The sequence below is a fragment of the Podarcis gaigeae genome (assembly GCF_964106915.1).
Source record: "Podarcis gaigeae genome assembly, chromosome: 8".
Taxonomy (NCBI): domain Eukaryota; kingdom Metazoa; phylum Chordata; class Lepidosauria; order Squamata; family Lacertidae; genus Podarcis; species Podarcis gaigeae.
This window is the reverse complement of record NC_139684.1, coordinates 40,423,607-40,438,954: the sequence shown is the minus strand read 5'-3', so window position 1 is coordinate 40,438,954 and position 15,348 is coordinate 40,423,607. Positions and strand designations below refer to the sequence as shown.

Below are 15,348 nucleotides of genomic sequence, written 5' to 3'. Positions count from 1 at the left end.
GGCAGCATTCCTACAGTGAAATGACTCAGACAACACAACTTTGTCTCTTGCTTTGCTTGAATGTAGTTGGTTTGCCTCTAGTCTAGGCACAAACAAACAAACCTTCTTATAAAGAAAATGCTACATAACCTCTGCAGCAGCTATGCAGCTATGTCTGACAGGACAGAACAACACACAGTGGCCGCACCACTTGTCTCTCACTCCTTTAGACTGAACTGGAACTAAGCACTTTATATTTCAGGGGGTGGGGGGAGTCTCCATCTGCCTCTTGAACCAACTGCACTATTTGAAAATTTTAAGTGGGAGAACACAAGGGCTCCATTCAACAAAGTTAACGTGGCTCTTCAATCAGCTGAAGTGCTGGCTGCCAGAGCCTTTGGAGCTCATTTTATGCTAAAGGCACGTTTTCATTGTGGCTTCCTGTTTCCAAAACCATCTCTGGTCTTTTTTTTTTTTTTTAAGAAGCCTGAGAATTCTCTGAGAGTTAGTTATGATGGAGGGGTGTGTGAGCAGGCTGCAGTGTAACAATAATAACCAAGGCACGTATGAACTACTCTGCTGTGAAGTTCCATGTCCATAGAATAGGATGCAAGGTCAGTTCACAGCTTGCTTAGAATATGAGGGGAAAAAATAGATTAGCCCACTTCAACTACAACTCAGGCCCATCTAAGTTGACTTCTGGATACCACAGATCTTACCAAAGGTGTGTTCAGGAAGTTTCATCTCACAACAGAAGACAATCTATCTGCCCATCTTTCTTATAAGCTATATTTAGAGTACAGTGGTACCTCTGGTTACGTACTTAATTCGTTTCAGAGGTCCGTACTTAACCTGAAACTGTTCTTAACCTGAAGCACCACTTTAGCTAATGGGGCCTCCTACTGCTGCTGCACTGCCGCTGCACAATTTCTGTTCTCATCCTGAAGCAAAGTTCTTAACCCCAGGTAATATTTCTGTAACCTGAAGCATATGTAACCTTAAGCATATGTAACCCGAGGTACCACTGTAGGGGAAAGCCAAATCTTTTCATTAGACCAACCACCCTGAGAAATGTTGTAAACACTTGACTAAAATTTTGGCATTTAAAGTATAAGATTCTACACCCCCCCACCTCCACTATTGGTTTACATTTGAAGGGAATGTATACGAACACAGAAATGACTGATTTCTTTCCCTTTCCACAGTCACTGGTCAAAAACATGTACTCCAAACTCCACAAGCTGTGCAAACCAAACACAAAATGCCTGGATAACTATAAATATGGAAATATTTCCACATGTTATATAAACTATCTCCTAGCAAAATGTGAATAATCGCAAAGTTTTTAGTACAGAATTCCAAATTCCCCTGTAACATAAAAACTGCAGTAACACAAACACCCTGCTGGATTGAAAGTACCGTATTTTTTGCTCTATAAGACTCACTTTTTCCCTCCTAAAAAGTAAGGGGGAATGTGTGTGGGTCTTATGGAGCGAATGCAGGCTGCGCAGCTATCACAGAAACCAGAACAGCAAGAGGGATTGCTGCTTTCACTGTGCAGTGGATGATCCCTCTTGCTGTTCTGGCTTCTGAGATTCAGAATTATTTTTTTCTTGTTTTCCTCCTCCAAAAACTAGGTGCGTCTTGTGGTCCGGTGCGTTTTATAGAGCAAAAAATACGGTAAGTCCTCCACATAAAAAAACCTGCACTTCTAAGTGTGCATGAATGTGCTCTAAAAAACAATTAATGGGTGCATAAGGAAACAATTGTACAGATTATTCAAACTGAACTATCAAGAGGTGAAAACCAACTTCTATTTTTCTATCTGAAACTGTTGTCTCATTTACGGCACATATACACCTTTCTTAGATTTCCTCCCCATTTAATACCACAATTTACAATAATATTAATATTATTAACAGTAATAATAGAAAGGCAATCCTAATTTATCCTCAAGAATGTGGGTCTTTTGCTATAATGGAATGGTGATTTTTCAGTAGCTGGATAGGCTTGTTTATAAGCTTGACTGCTATCCAAAACAGGATTGACAACCCAGCCCTTCCAAATCAACTTAAGCCCTTTATTTGATAAAACCTTTCTGAATTTTTTTGCCCCATATCCAAGTTATTGAATCAATTCTTTGTATGTATTAGTCATTTCACTTGACTAAGATCCACTTCAGTTGGACCACCTTCTCACTGAACTACAATGAGACTTTGAAGAGCTCTGTAGTTGCAAGAGTGGGTCTTTGTAGTCAAGGGCTACATATTCAGCAACTTTAAGATCCAGGCTTCAGGTTTTTTAGGAGTCATTTCTAATCCTGAGAAAACTGACCCTTTTATTAACACTTTCAACAACACCCTTAATTCAAGGATCGAAAAGGAAGTGTAGACACCTCTACAAAGCTGTCTTAAAAATAATGTGCAAACAATGGCAATGATGCCACATTTCTCCTTTTTTCAATTTTTTAAGATGGCAAAGGATGAACCACATATAGAGAGACTGATTCACGAAGGGCTGTGTTTCAGATCTGCTCAGGAAACCCAGCCAGATGAGAAAGACTGACACTGACATCATAAACTGCTCTATTTTTATCAGCCAACAAGATCTAATCCTTGGCTGAGCAGGAGGTTTGTTTCTATTCTGTGGAAGAGCCTCAATCCTGGAGCAGTAAACCAGGTTACATAAATTAACATTCTCCTCTGTCCCTCCAACCCCTTATTTCTCCATTTCTGAATCTACACCACTTAGAATACAATGCTTCAACCATTAAGAATGTGAGAATTCAGTGTACTCCCTGAAAAAGCAGGGAAAACATCTCATCTCTCCCTCACCCCAACATTTACTGGCTCCATGCAGCCAACTCTGGTTAAACCCACTTTAGTCACATATCATGGAGAGGCAGTGACAGCTGCCCTGTCCCTGCAATGGTTTTAAGTACCAAAGAAATTATATGCAAGATCCCCCTATAGCAGGCTGTTAAAATATACTGCTAGGCTTCTATCTTGCATAAGAAATCAGATGGCGTTTTTTGAGGGGGAGAGGATTAACTTGGTAGCTGCAATTTAAGTGCTTACCAGAACATATGACACTGCTTATTTTACAACAATTTCAGTGGCTTCTTGTCTATATCAGGCTCAATTTAAAGTGTTGATTATCACCTTCTAATTTCTAACAACCCCTGTTTCCCCCCATAAAAAGGTAAAGAACCCCTGGATGGTTAAGTCCAGTCAAAGGTGACTATGGGGTTGCAGCGCTCATCTCACTTCAGGCCAAGGGAGTCAGCTTTTGTCCACAGACAGCTTTCCAGGTCATGACTAACCAGCTTCTGGCTCAATGGGACCGTGACGGAAGGCAGAGCACACGGAAATGTCATTTACCTTCCCACCACAGAACTACCTATTTACCGTATTTTTCGCCCTATAGGACACACTTTTTCCCCTCCAAAAATGAAAGGGAAATGTGTGTGCGTCCTATGGGGCGAATGCAGGCTTTCGCTGAAACCTGGAGAGCGAGAGGGGTCGGTGCACACCGACCCCTCTCGCTCTCCAGGCTTCAGGAGAGCCACAGCGCCAGCCCCACATGGTCGGGGGACAGCGGGGAGGCGGAACACCACCATCCCGCTATCTCCCGAAGTGGTTTGGAGGCTGACGGCGGGGAGACGAGTGCTTCTCCCCGCCGCCAGCCCCACAAGCTCCGGGGACAGCTGGGAGGCGCAGCGCGTCTTCCCGCTGTTCCCGGACCTGATCTGCAGGCGTGCGGCGGGGAGAAGAGTGCTTCTCCTCGCTGCCTGCTCCGCAAGCTCCGGGGACAGCTGGGAGGCGCAGCGCATCTTCCCGCTGTCCCTGGACCTGATCTGAAGCGTGGCAGGGAGAAGAGCACTTCTCCCCACTGTCGGCCCCACAAGCGCCTGGGGGGGAATAATTTTTTTTTTCTTTATTTCCCCCCAAAAAAACTTGGTGCGTCCTATGGGCCAGTGCATCCTATGGGCCGAAATATACGGTATCTACTTGCACTAGTATGCTTTCAAACTGCTAGGTTGGCAAAAGCTAGAACCAAGCAATGGGAGCTCACCCCATTGCGCATATTCGAACTGCCAACCTTCCATGCAGCAAGCCCAAGAGGCTCAGTGGTTTAGACCAAAGCACCACCCACTCCCATATGAGCCTACTCACTCATCACATTTTCCTGGAAGGCTCTGCTCCAATGGTGGACGTGTAGCAAGCAGTAACAGAAGGAAAACCTTCTCTGTGATTATGTCCAGACTTCTACCAAAAAAGGCTCATATTGTCCCTCCTCCGATGCTTCCACCACCACTATTTCTTAAGACTTTCCTTTTGCAGCAGGCCTTTGGCCTGATGAACTGAATGCACTTCATTAAACTCTTGGAAATTTATCTGATGTACTCCTGTAGAATCATAGAACTGTAGAGTTGGAAGGGACCCTGAGGATCATCTAGTCCAACCCCCTGCAATGCAGGAATATGCAGCTGGTCCATACAGGGATCGAACCTGCAACCTTGGTGTTATCAGCACCATGGTCTAATCAACTGAGCTATCCAGGCTCATCGGTTTTAACTTATTTGTCTTATTGTATTACTATTTTTAAAAATGTGCTGTGGGCCACCTTGAATGTTTTTAAATAGAAAGGCAGGATATAAATATTATTAAGCAAATAAAGGTTATTTATAAGTAAGCTAAGTAGGGAAAGAACCTGGTCAGTTGTACACATTCTGGTTACATCCAGGCAAGACACTGTAAGACTGTCTTTCAAAGACAGCCCGCTGGTGCAAAATTCAGCTGCCACAATGCCTGTGAGAGCTAGGTGACTTTAACATCATGTACCTACTCTGAATATGTTGCACTGGTCAGCCATTCATTTTCAGAGCTAGTACCAACCTTTAAAGTGCTGAACAGCTTATGGCCACCTTTTATGAAGATCTGTAATTCCCATCATCCCTGGACACTGGTCATGCTAATTGAGGCTGCTGGGAACGGAACTCCAACAACATCTGGAGGGCACCACATTAGTTATCCCCTGACCTACATCCATATAAACTTCCCCAGATGCCCTGTTCTCTGTCAATTTAGTTTATGTGAATTAGGGACTGGACATTTGTAGTTGTGGTCCTACATCTGTGAAATTCCCTCCTTGGAAAGCTCCATCTGTGCACACTTGCCCATCGGCCTTTAAGCAGACTTTAAAGACTTTTATGCTTTCAAACTTTTTCTTGATTTTACAGCTTTCCCCCAATATATAATTTTATCTAATAGCTTTTAATATTTGTTCAACTTGTTTTGCTTTTAAATATTGTTATTGCAAGCCATCTTTACAGGAGAAAATGTTTCTGTTTCTCTCCCTTTAGTTTAACTTCCAGTTGAGGAGCCTCTCTGCTGTTGGGGTTCTAAAGCAGAGGAAATGCAAAGCCCCCAGTGGTTAGTCAGTTTTCTTTCTCCATAGAACTGCATGACTCAAGCATCTACCTCCTTGGACTCATTTGGGTTCCCACTATCCACCTGCAGAACACCCCTTTACTAATGAAGAGATTACTGAAAACAGGTTTCAGTGGAAACACACAAATATGACATCTCAAAGGCCAGCCAAAGAGGGCACCTAGCAATCTCTAAACTAGTGAGGAATTATCTAACAAATGTCTTAAGCAATGCTTGCTGATAAATCACTGCATAGCATTGTGGACCCTGGTCCAGGCATTTGGTTCCATTAATACCACTAAGATATCAGATACAAAGTACTTTTGTTCAGCAGAACATATATTTTATCATAAAAAACGAACTTTGAAACTTGCAACTGTTAAATTTTTAACTATCGGGCAGCATTTTATAAATTTCCTATGCTCTGCTAGAAGCTACATTCATTATATCCAGATCACTGAACAGAGATTTCCAGAAAGACGCTAAACAATGCAAACAGGGGCAGATCAGTGATAACTGCACTGGTAAGATATTAGTAGAACATTAGTAGCACATTTAGTAGCAACTCAGAAATTAATTTCAAACATTATGAAATTGTATTAATTTTTTATTCCTCCTTCCTCTAAAGAGCTCGGGTGATATACGCCTCCCCCACCAATATCCTCTTAGTAGCCATTAAGGAAAGTTAGATTGGTAGATTTGTTAGATTGGTAAAGTGGTAACTAGCCTGGTGGTTTAACAAGAGATTTAAACCACTGTCTCCCATCTAAATGCAGCACTCTAGTCACTACCAAATGTGGAGTTATTAATGATATTGTATGGCAGGTGCAAAATCAGTTTTTTTCTAATTTAAAATATTGGCTGGGGTAGATGGATGGGGAAGACAAGATGGATTATATATATTGATTATTGGAAAAATGAACCATATACGTCATATATAGATAATATTTTTAAAACATTATAAATTCTGTATTTTTTCATTTACTTTTAGAATGTTTTGTATAAGATTTTTTTAAGGAAAGATGGCCAGTCTAAATTAATTCATGGGACATAAGAATGTAAACAAGATGGTAAATTGCGGGCAAGAACTGACAATGATGCAAGTGGGAGCGGGAGACGTGAGGAAGTCTAAAGAAGTGAAGAAAATATGTTATGATATATGTTATATTGTTCATTATATTTGCATTTATGTTTAAAAATCTTAATAAAAATATATTTAAAAATAAATAAATAAATAAATTCATTTAGAAGAGTACTGAGGAGGAGATTACAATCCACTTTATCAAATTCATGTGTTATCCTCAGTTGGCAGAACATATATATGGGTCTGGGATCAGGCAGCGAGAAATGTTGCAAGAGTGAGTCAGAAATGTTGTAATCATGCACCTGACAAAGTGGTCTCTATGCAACAATATATCTGTTAAGGTGCCAACAGACACAGTTTCGGCTACGTAAAATATAATTAACAGTTAATCTAAAGGAAAATGTATGACAGGAAAATAGCACGGAGATTTTTCAGCATGGATGTAATTTAGCTAAGACTGTGGGGCTTTTGTTTTGTTTTGTTTTTAACAAGAGAGGCTATTAAAGGATTGATGAACTAGCCAACAGAAAATAATCCAGTCACAATTTCAATTTTCAAATTCTCTATTTATATACCAGCAATATGCAGATGAACACAAACATTAAAAGCTAAGTTCTTAGACACAGTCCTAGTTACTTCAAAATTGTTTACATGCAAAGAAAAAAGTCTGGCATAAATATAACAACCTCTCCACAAAAAGCTTCAAAGCAGGGGCATACAGAATGGCTTTTGCCACTGTTAGAAGAACATATACACCCCAAATAGGCAAAGCTAGTGCAAAAATAAGCATTGCCTTTAAGCACTCATGGTTTGGCAGCTCTGGATTTATTTCACAAAGCCTCCAACCTCTGACATGTAGCAACATTAACTTGAATTACAGCACTCAAAGTGGGCCCTACCACTCTGCAGATCCATTTTAATTAAATATTGTTATTTAAAGCAGTATATAGGATTCTGTAATTTATTATATGGATCCTAGTAATTTACGAGCTTCAACCACATGTAATTTTTAATCACATAACCCTATCCTACCTTAAGCTTTGTCCTTATCTATAACCTTCAAAGGATTCTCCCTTAGCTACCAGATAATGATGCAATCCCACTTCTGTCACACCATCCCAAACATCATCAAAATGTTAACCTTCAGTTTAACATAATCTAGACACATCATGTCATGGTAGGTAGGCCAACCTTCTGTTTGCTGAAGTTAACCATCAGAATGCAACAAATAGTTCTAAGAACAGCAGGCAAGTCTGGCTTGTTATAATGGGGAAAGGCAATGCTTCTAAACATAACATGTGGCTAACTAATAAACACTGCCCCAGCCAGACCACCAAGGATGCAACTTAGCCTGTCTCTTTGTCCTCTGAGAGAAAGAAGATTGATTTACTGCCCTGGCTTTTGCTGACAGCAAGAAAATCTCTTCCCCTTATGCTCCATGGAGATATAACATTTTCCTTTATTCAAGACTACTGGACAGGAATTGTGAAGCAAAGTGTAGAACAATCCCTTTACAAGAAGGCCATATACTGAGTTCTTGCAATGGGTCTGAAGCTTTAAGCGTACCAATGGACTAGGCATTTTGAATATACAGTGGTACCTTCCATAAGAGGAAGCCTGCTGGATCAGACCAAAGACACACCTAGTCCAGCATCCTGTTCTTGCAGTGGCCAACCAGATGTCTCTGGGAAGCATGTAAGCAGGACCTGAAAACAAGATCACTCTCCAGTGCTTCACGTTTGTGATTTCCAACTGCTGGTATTCAGATGCATACTGCACCTAATGCAGATAGAGCATACTGCACCTAATGCAGATAGAGCATAGTCAATTTATTTCCATCCACTGCATTCTCAAGTTGAGAGCACTGAGGTTTACCTTAGTTTAGCCCATTCCTGAACCATACTTTTCTCTTCCTGCAATGCAAACGCACTACATAGGACAACACTGTTATCTGAATGACAGGCAGTTCTGTTAATGTCCAGGCTGCAAAGCAGATTAGACAGGTGCAAGGAGGCTTACCAAATATGAACACACTTTTATTCAATTGCAGCAGAAATTAAATTCCAGTGTGTGCAAAACATGCCAAGAACTGCTTCAGTAACACAGACAGGCACCTCCAAAGATATCCAAAGCTTTCCTAAAACTCGATTTTATACTTAAAAGATGCTATATAACAAGTGCACTTAAGTAACGTAACTTCTCTCTAACAAAAGCCTCTGTCTCCCAGACAGTGCACTATTAAAATGATTTTACAGATATAAATTAAATACAAAACAAAAGCTCCAGCAAGTTCATGCACTCTTTAAAGAGGTAATGCAAGAGTAAATATTCTTCAACTTGCAAAAATTACACAAATTAAATTTGAACACATTTGCTAATTTTGCCTAATTTATTCTACTTTTGCTAACCCTGGAAGTAGGCAGAGAGCTATACAGCATGCAGAAGCCCTGGCCACTGACGATTGGAAATCAAAATGAGCCACAAACACATTTCATGCATCAAAGATTTCAAAAGACATGACCTGCAAATATCTAGCCTACATTCACAGGCATATATGCTACATTTCTTTTAACATAAAAGCTGGAGTTCTCAGGATGCTGAATTCAGTACACATACAAAAAATGTGATTTTTCTAAGCTACTGTGCACATGCACAGCCCTAGTAAAACCATTATAGCATCCACAGTCACTATCATTTAGTATGTATCATTAAATAACAAAAAAAACAGAAGGGACATAATCTAGTCCAACTCTACTACTAATAGAAGGCCAACCAGTCCTCTGCTTGAAAACCTCTGGAGGAGAGTTCACTGTATGAAAAATTCAGCTGAAAGTCATTGGAATTTCTGCAATGCATTTAGGACAAGCATGCATGCTAGTTTCATTCAAAGGAAAGTAACTGACTGGCACATACAACCAAAATTCTTCTCAACTAATTTCCATGCCATATTAGTTATGGACTGAATCAAACTACAGTATTACAATATGGAACAAAGGGCTTAATCATGAACTTAGCTGAAAAACCAGGCTATGGTTGTAGAAAACGGCTCCACTTGCAACTTAAAATGGTTTCCTGTTTCTGCAGAGGCAGAAAATCACCAGGTAACAACAGGAAGAGGTAACTCAAGCCCCAGCCTCTCAGAATATAACTTTCATCGGAGAGGAGAATACCACTATATATTTGAACTACTGACCTGAAATAAGTGATGAGTAAGGATTTTTTTTTTATGAGAGACACATCATTGCAAAAACTGAACTATGTTCAAACATTTAAACATATAAATGGTGTTATGTTCTTTGAGCTATAGCACTTTGAAGTCACTGCTCTTGTTGACTTTTGAGAATTCAAAGTCTGTTCTGCCTTTTTAAACAGCTGTATCACCACTGTGGAAAAATTCCCAAAGTCAGGCTTCCTGGACAGACGAGGACTACCCTAACCCTTAAACATGAAATGCCCAACCTCCTCAGGACCAAGACTACTTCAGCTTCTGTTTTTAACATTAAAGCCTGACCCCTAAAGAACAGCATAATCAATTACTTTCTGGTTAACTAGAGGAATATGCCTCAACATGACAGTTCAGATGCAACATCAGAAATACAAAGCTAAAAGGGCACTGCAAGATTTTAGAAGCCCAAAAGCAAACAAAGGCAATTCTTCTGACTGTGCCTCAATCAAAACATTTAATTGGAATGAACAGAACCTCAGCTGGCAAACTGCCACCATGTATGCCTTTCATATGACCTCATCCAACTTGTCCTCAAGGGAGTCTATACAGATAATGCCTATCAGCCTGATTCTGTTGTATAACTTGTCTCATATTTAAGACTTCCAATTTTGAGAGCATTTTGCTTAGAATCTAACACCATTCTGTCTACTCAACAGTCCGTGATGCAAATGCCATGGATACAGAAAGGTTAAGTCTTTTCATCCACTCAACTACCAGCATTATTTGGATCCAATTTGTATGTGCATATTAGCTTTCTGACATGTCCACCTGGATCAAATGCAGACAACCTCTGCTGTTATCCACACATTTTTCATTCCCCTCCCTGAATTGAATGTTAATCAGGTGGTACATGACCCCAGTCAAGCTTGCAAAAATCTACCATTTGCCCAATAATAAATGTTGGAAATGTAATGAGTCTGAAGGTACCTTCTATCATCTTTGGTGGACCTGCCCAAAGATCAAAGCCTTTTGGGAAATGATCTATAATGAAATTAAAAAAGTCCTTAAGTGGACATTTATAAAGAAAGCGGAGGCTTTTCTCTTGGGCATGGTCGGCCAGTTGGTGCCAAGGAAGGATAGGACTTTTTTTATGTATGCGACCACAGCAGCAAGGATCCTGTTGGCAAAGTATTGGAAGATGCAAGAACTACCTACTCTGGAAGAATGGCAGACAAAGGTGATTGACTTTATGGGACTGGCAGAGATGACCGGCAGAATCCGTGACCAGGGGAAAGAGACAGTGGAAGAGGACTGGAAGAAATTTAAAATATATCTTAAAAATTGTTGTAAAATTGAGGACTGACAAGATGTCTAGGGGTAGGAAATAGAGAATTACAGCTGTAAACATTAACATTAAGGAAATTTAAAGAAAATTACTAGAGAAATTGACTGAAGGGTTGCTAAAGAGTTGTAAAACAAGGATGCAGTGAAAGGGAGGTATGGGGAAGTCATGTTTTAAATGTTTTTTATATGTTTTTGTTCTGTGTTTTGTTTGTCTTTTTGTTAAAAAACCAATAAAAATTATTATAAAAAAAATAAAAAAATGAATTGAATGTTAATCTGTGTCAGACAAATTAGCATTTGAGGCAGTGTGACATAGGAGGCAGGAGTGGGAATAAGAAGTTAGAAACTTTGGAGGCCTCAAGCAGTCTTCTCTCAGCCTCATCTTTCACCTGCTATGAAGGAATAACACTGGAATACCTCACAAGGCTGTTCTAAGAATGACTAAAATAGTGCATGTACAGCATTTTGAACTCTTGATATGTGCCATATACAAATGTGAAGTATTAGCAGTATTAAGTAGGAGTCTGAGAAGCCATCTGAACAAACTATGCTGAACCCTCCCCTCCCCCAAATATTGCTCTCATTGTCAGAACTTTGCTCCTATGGGTAAGCACCAAACTACTTCTCAATTTTCACCAGTACCCAAAGTGGCTGATCTCTTAGCATCCTCTTGTCAATCATTTTATGCAAGACCCGCAGAGCACTATAGCTATAAGAATTAACAAGGCAGCTTGCCTCACGCTACAAGCACTTAAATTTAGTCATACTCCACCTTTCTATCCTCAGAGTAACCCACAAATTGGCAAACAAAATTGAAATAGCACAATACAAAAATGAAAAACAGAAAGAATTAAATCAAAGTCAGTGATGAAATTTAAAGCAAGAATTTAAAGCAGGTTAAAGTGCTTGCAGAATAAAAGTTTTTATTTCTCACCTAAAAACCATCAGTAGGGAGGGCGACTGAATTCCAGAGTCAGAATGCTGCAATCAAGGCAACCCAGTTATAAGTCCTCCAATACATACTATACTGGGGGCATGCAGATTTATGTGGCAGGAGGCAGTCCTTCAAATATTTTGCTTTCAAACCATAAAGGGTTGTATCTGTAATTGACCAGCTGAATTCAGCTGTAGAAATCAAAATCTTATACAGATCACAGTTTTCCTAATATCAAATTTTAAAAGAGTTCAAGAGTTAAGACTACACTCTCTCTACATTTAGAAGAAAAGCCTTACTTACAGAATAAATGAAGCTTAACCCCACTCAAATCTTCACTTATCTATGTGCATAAATTATGAAGAGAATCTTATAAAGTGCTTCGTATCTGGAAATCTAGTTTAAGGATTAGAGCAGCCTTCTGCAACCTGGTGCCCATGAAATGTTGCTGAATTACAACTTTCATTTATCATACTAGACACAACTAACAGACAAATGGTTGGGAAAGGAGGAAAGAAAAAAACACAGGTACAAATTTTTAGTTACAAGTTCTTCTAATGACCATTTAGGGTAGAAAGTTGCCAAAAACTGTTGGACTCTCAGCTAGACAACTGTCAACAATACAGTGCTCATAAGCACACTGTAACTTAACCTGAGACATAGTTGGTATGTTCAGATATTACACCAAACAATAGTTTAGAAAGATGTGGCCACTTCTAGCCTCCTCCTGGAATTCTACTCTTCCCACCCACCGCTTCTCCCATGTGGCTAGAAGTTTGGAAGCTTCAACCTCTTGGTTAACCAAAACTTACCAAGTCAACTGGACCCTAAACTGCGATTAGCACGAACTATGTTTAGTTTAAATAAACGACCTTCATAAATCATAAATTGAAGTTAGCTTGTTTGAAACTAACAACAGAAATGGGGGGTGGGTTAATGTAAAAGCCCTGGAGGAACCTAGATCTTTCATATCTCACTAAAGTTTACAGACTAAACTATTGTTTAAGGTGATGTTCAAATGCAGCCAGCCAATGCCTTCATAGCTGATCTTCAGAACAGATATTTCTATTTGTGCTTCCTTACATCAAAGCTAAACAAATCTAACTACTGAACAATGCTGGTTTCTTTAAAAAAAGAGGGGGGCATTTTAAGAATTTGCGTTCTGCCTTCCTTAGCACCAAGGCAGTCAATGTGAAAAGTATTTATAATCTAAGTCTTCCCTATTTCAGGCTAGAATTTTTTTTAAAAGTTACTCAGAGGAAAGAAAAGGCTGCACAATGCTTCACAAGTGTTTTTCAATTAACACATTTTTTTCTTTACCCTTCACAATTTTTTAAAACTTTCTTCCATACTTATACTCCTTTCATAAACATGTTTAAGATGTGATGACAGAGGTTCTTTTTTGAAAGCTGCTTGTAACAAAAAGCACCAACTAAAGCATTTCATTCATAGCACTGAAACGTTTTAAGTCTGAGACTTCATTTTTACCAAGTGGATGGCACCACAACAAACTGAAGCTTTCCCCACATAATAGCATATTTTGACCAAGAACAGAAGCCCTCAAAATACCATCCAACTATAGTTCAGTCACAATGCCAAGCTCCCATGAAGTCAGACTGCTGTTAACATGATCTGCATAAAACGCAGCACACTAGACCAGCAATGCTTCTGTAGAGCTTAGATAACACAATCTTTTATTTATTACAGCTGCTTGGATCAAAAACGGAACACACTGGGATTTCCAGTCTCCAAAGGTTATCTCTGACTGTTGAACTGGGGCTGAGCAAGCTACCTTAAACAACTATAGTCAGTTTCAAAATTACCACACGTTATGGAGGGGTTCCATATAATACCTAAAACCTTGAAGACACTCCCACAGGCAGTGGGTAAGGGGGAATACTCCCAGAACCCATGCACCAAGTGGGCCTTGCCCAAGCAACGTGGAGATCTTAAAAACTTTTAGTGCCAGGTAACCCAGGCAGACCCAATTCAGAAAGAGCTATTAAGCACTCTGCCCTGCTTGTAGGAAAAAGCCCATTTGGTATGCAGGTTCTTGGAGGCTAGGATGCTCACATAAGATCTTACGGAAACTTGGATGGCCCCACAAAATCTTACAAGAGCCCCCCGGAAATGGCACATCACATTCAAAATGCCTAGAAATGAATTGTAGTTTGATTATCAAAGTCGAAGTGGATCAGAGCAAAGTAGAACCTTTGCCCCAGATGCAAAACTGAATACTGAAGCAAAACTGAAGTCCACCTAAAATCTCTTTATAGATTTGAAAAAGCAAATGGGAGCTTCTGCGAAAGGAGCCAATCTAAACTTTGATAGTTTCCTCTAAAGTCATGTGTTAACCTTCCTATGACAATCCCAAAAAGTACTTCTGCAAACCAGATTGTAATTCCAGCTTTGGGAATAGGTTAATCACCAGAGTGGAGTGTGTGCATGCACACAAGTAAGCACTCACATGTCCAAAAAAAACACCGAGGGGTTATTGATTTTTTAAAAATCTGAAACGTACAAATTCTGAAAGCTGGGATACAGCATAACATTTTAAATGAAGGTTCTATCTGAAGATCCCTCTTTAAAAGTCGCAACAGGAAGATGTAAACCATTTTCTTTTCCCCCACTGAGAATGTCTAACAAGTAAATCAACCTGTTTACTTACACATGCAACAAGGTCTGATCAGGACCTAGACATATCTGCATTCTGTAATGGAACTAAACTAATAGTAGTACCAAGCTCAGAACCCCTAATTCCCAATACTTGATCAATTGATTGATTTTACTACATGCTGCTTTTCCACAACAAGCTACACCCAAAGTGCCTTACTGCAAACATTCAAAACATCAAAATAGAGAACATTGGAAATACAAATATACAAAATACAGAAAATGTCAGAAATTCAAAATAGCAAAAATAAATGATTTGGCAAATATTTGATTTAGAATGAATTACATATTACCCCCTCCCCAAAAAACCCACATAATCTAGGCATAATTACATAAATACAAACCAAAACAAAAAGTTAACTGACAATAAAGTTTCTGATCCTAGTCATGCTGCACTCCACGGTACCTGACTTAAATTAAGTTCAGAGAGGAGGGATAAATGACATAAAGCTGGAGCCCATATCTGTCCTCTAGAGGAGGCAAACAGCACCAAAAGGCAAATGTCAGAGAGAGCAATGATGGTAAATCTTTTCCCCAGCCTCTTCAAGGACCAACTGCTGGTGCAGGTCTGATTGCAATTCTTCCTCTGTCTATAAAGAATGTTGGCCTCCTAACAGGGTGCTCAGAATTTTTTAATTATGTTTGCAAGTAATTTATAAAGGCTTTGTTTAGTTGTGAGACAATATGTTGTTATTGTTTTGGTAACCAATTAGTATACATTGTTGTTTGAGTACTG

The 15,348-nt window shown here is 39.5% G+C and overlaps 1 protein-coding gene and 1 long non-coding RNA gene across 5 annotated transcripts in view; one reads left to right on the top strand and one right to left on the bottom strand.

Annotated features, from left to right (window-relative positions):
• Positions 1 to 14,755, top strand: part of LOC310851943 — a 39,692-nt gene extending 24,937 nt beyond the window's left edge. The window contains exons 3-4 of the long non-coding RNA XR_014567922.1: positions 8,674 to 10,567; positions 11,291 to 14,755. This is a non-coding gene — a long non-coding RNA (uncharacterized lncRNA). The remainder of the gene's footprint in view (positions 1 to 8,673; positions 10,568 to 11,290) is intronic.
• The window catches only part of ANKRD11 (ankyrin repeat domain containing 11), a 185,666-nt gene that overhangs the window by 132,736 nt on the left and 37,582 nt on the right, over positions 1 to 15,348 (bottom strand). The gene's annotated exons all lie outside the window — the stretch shown is intronic.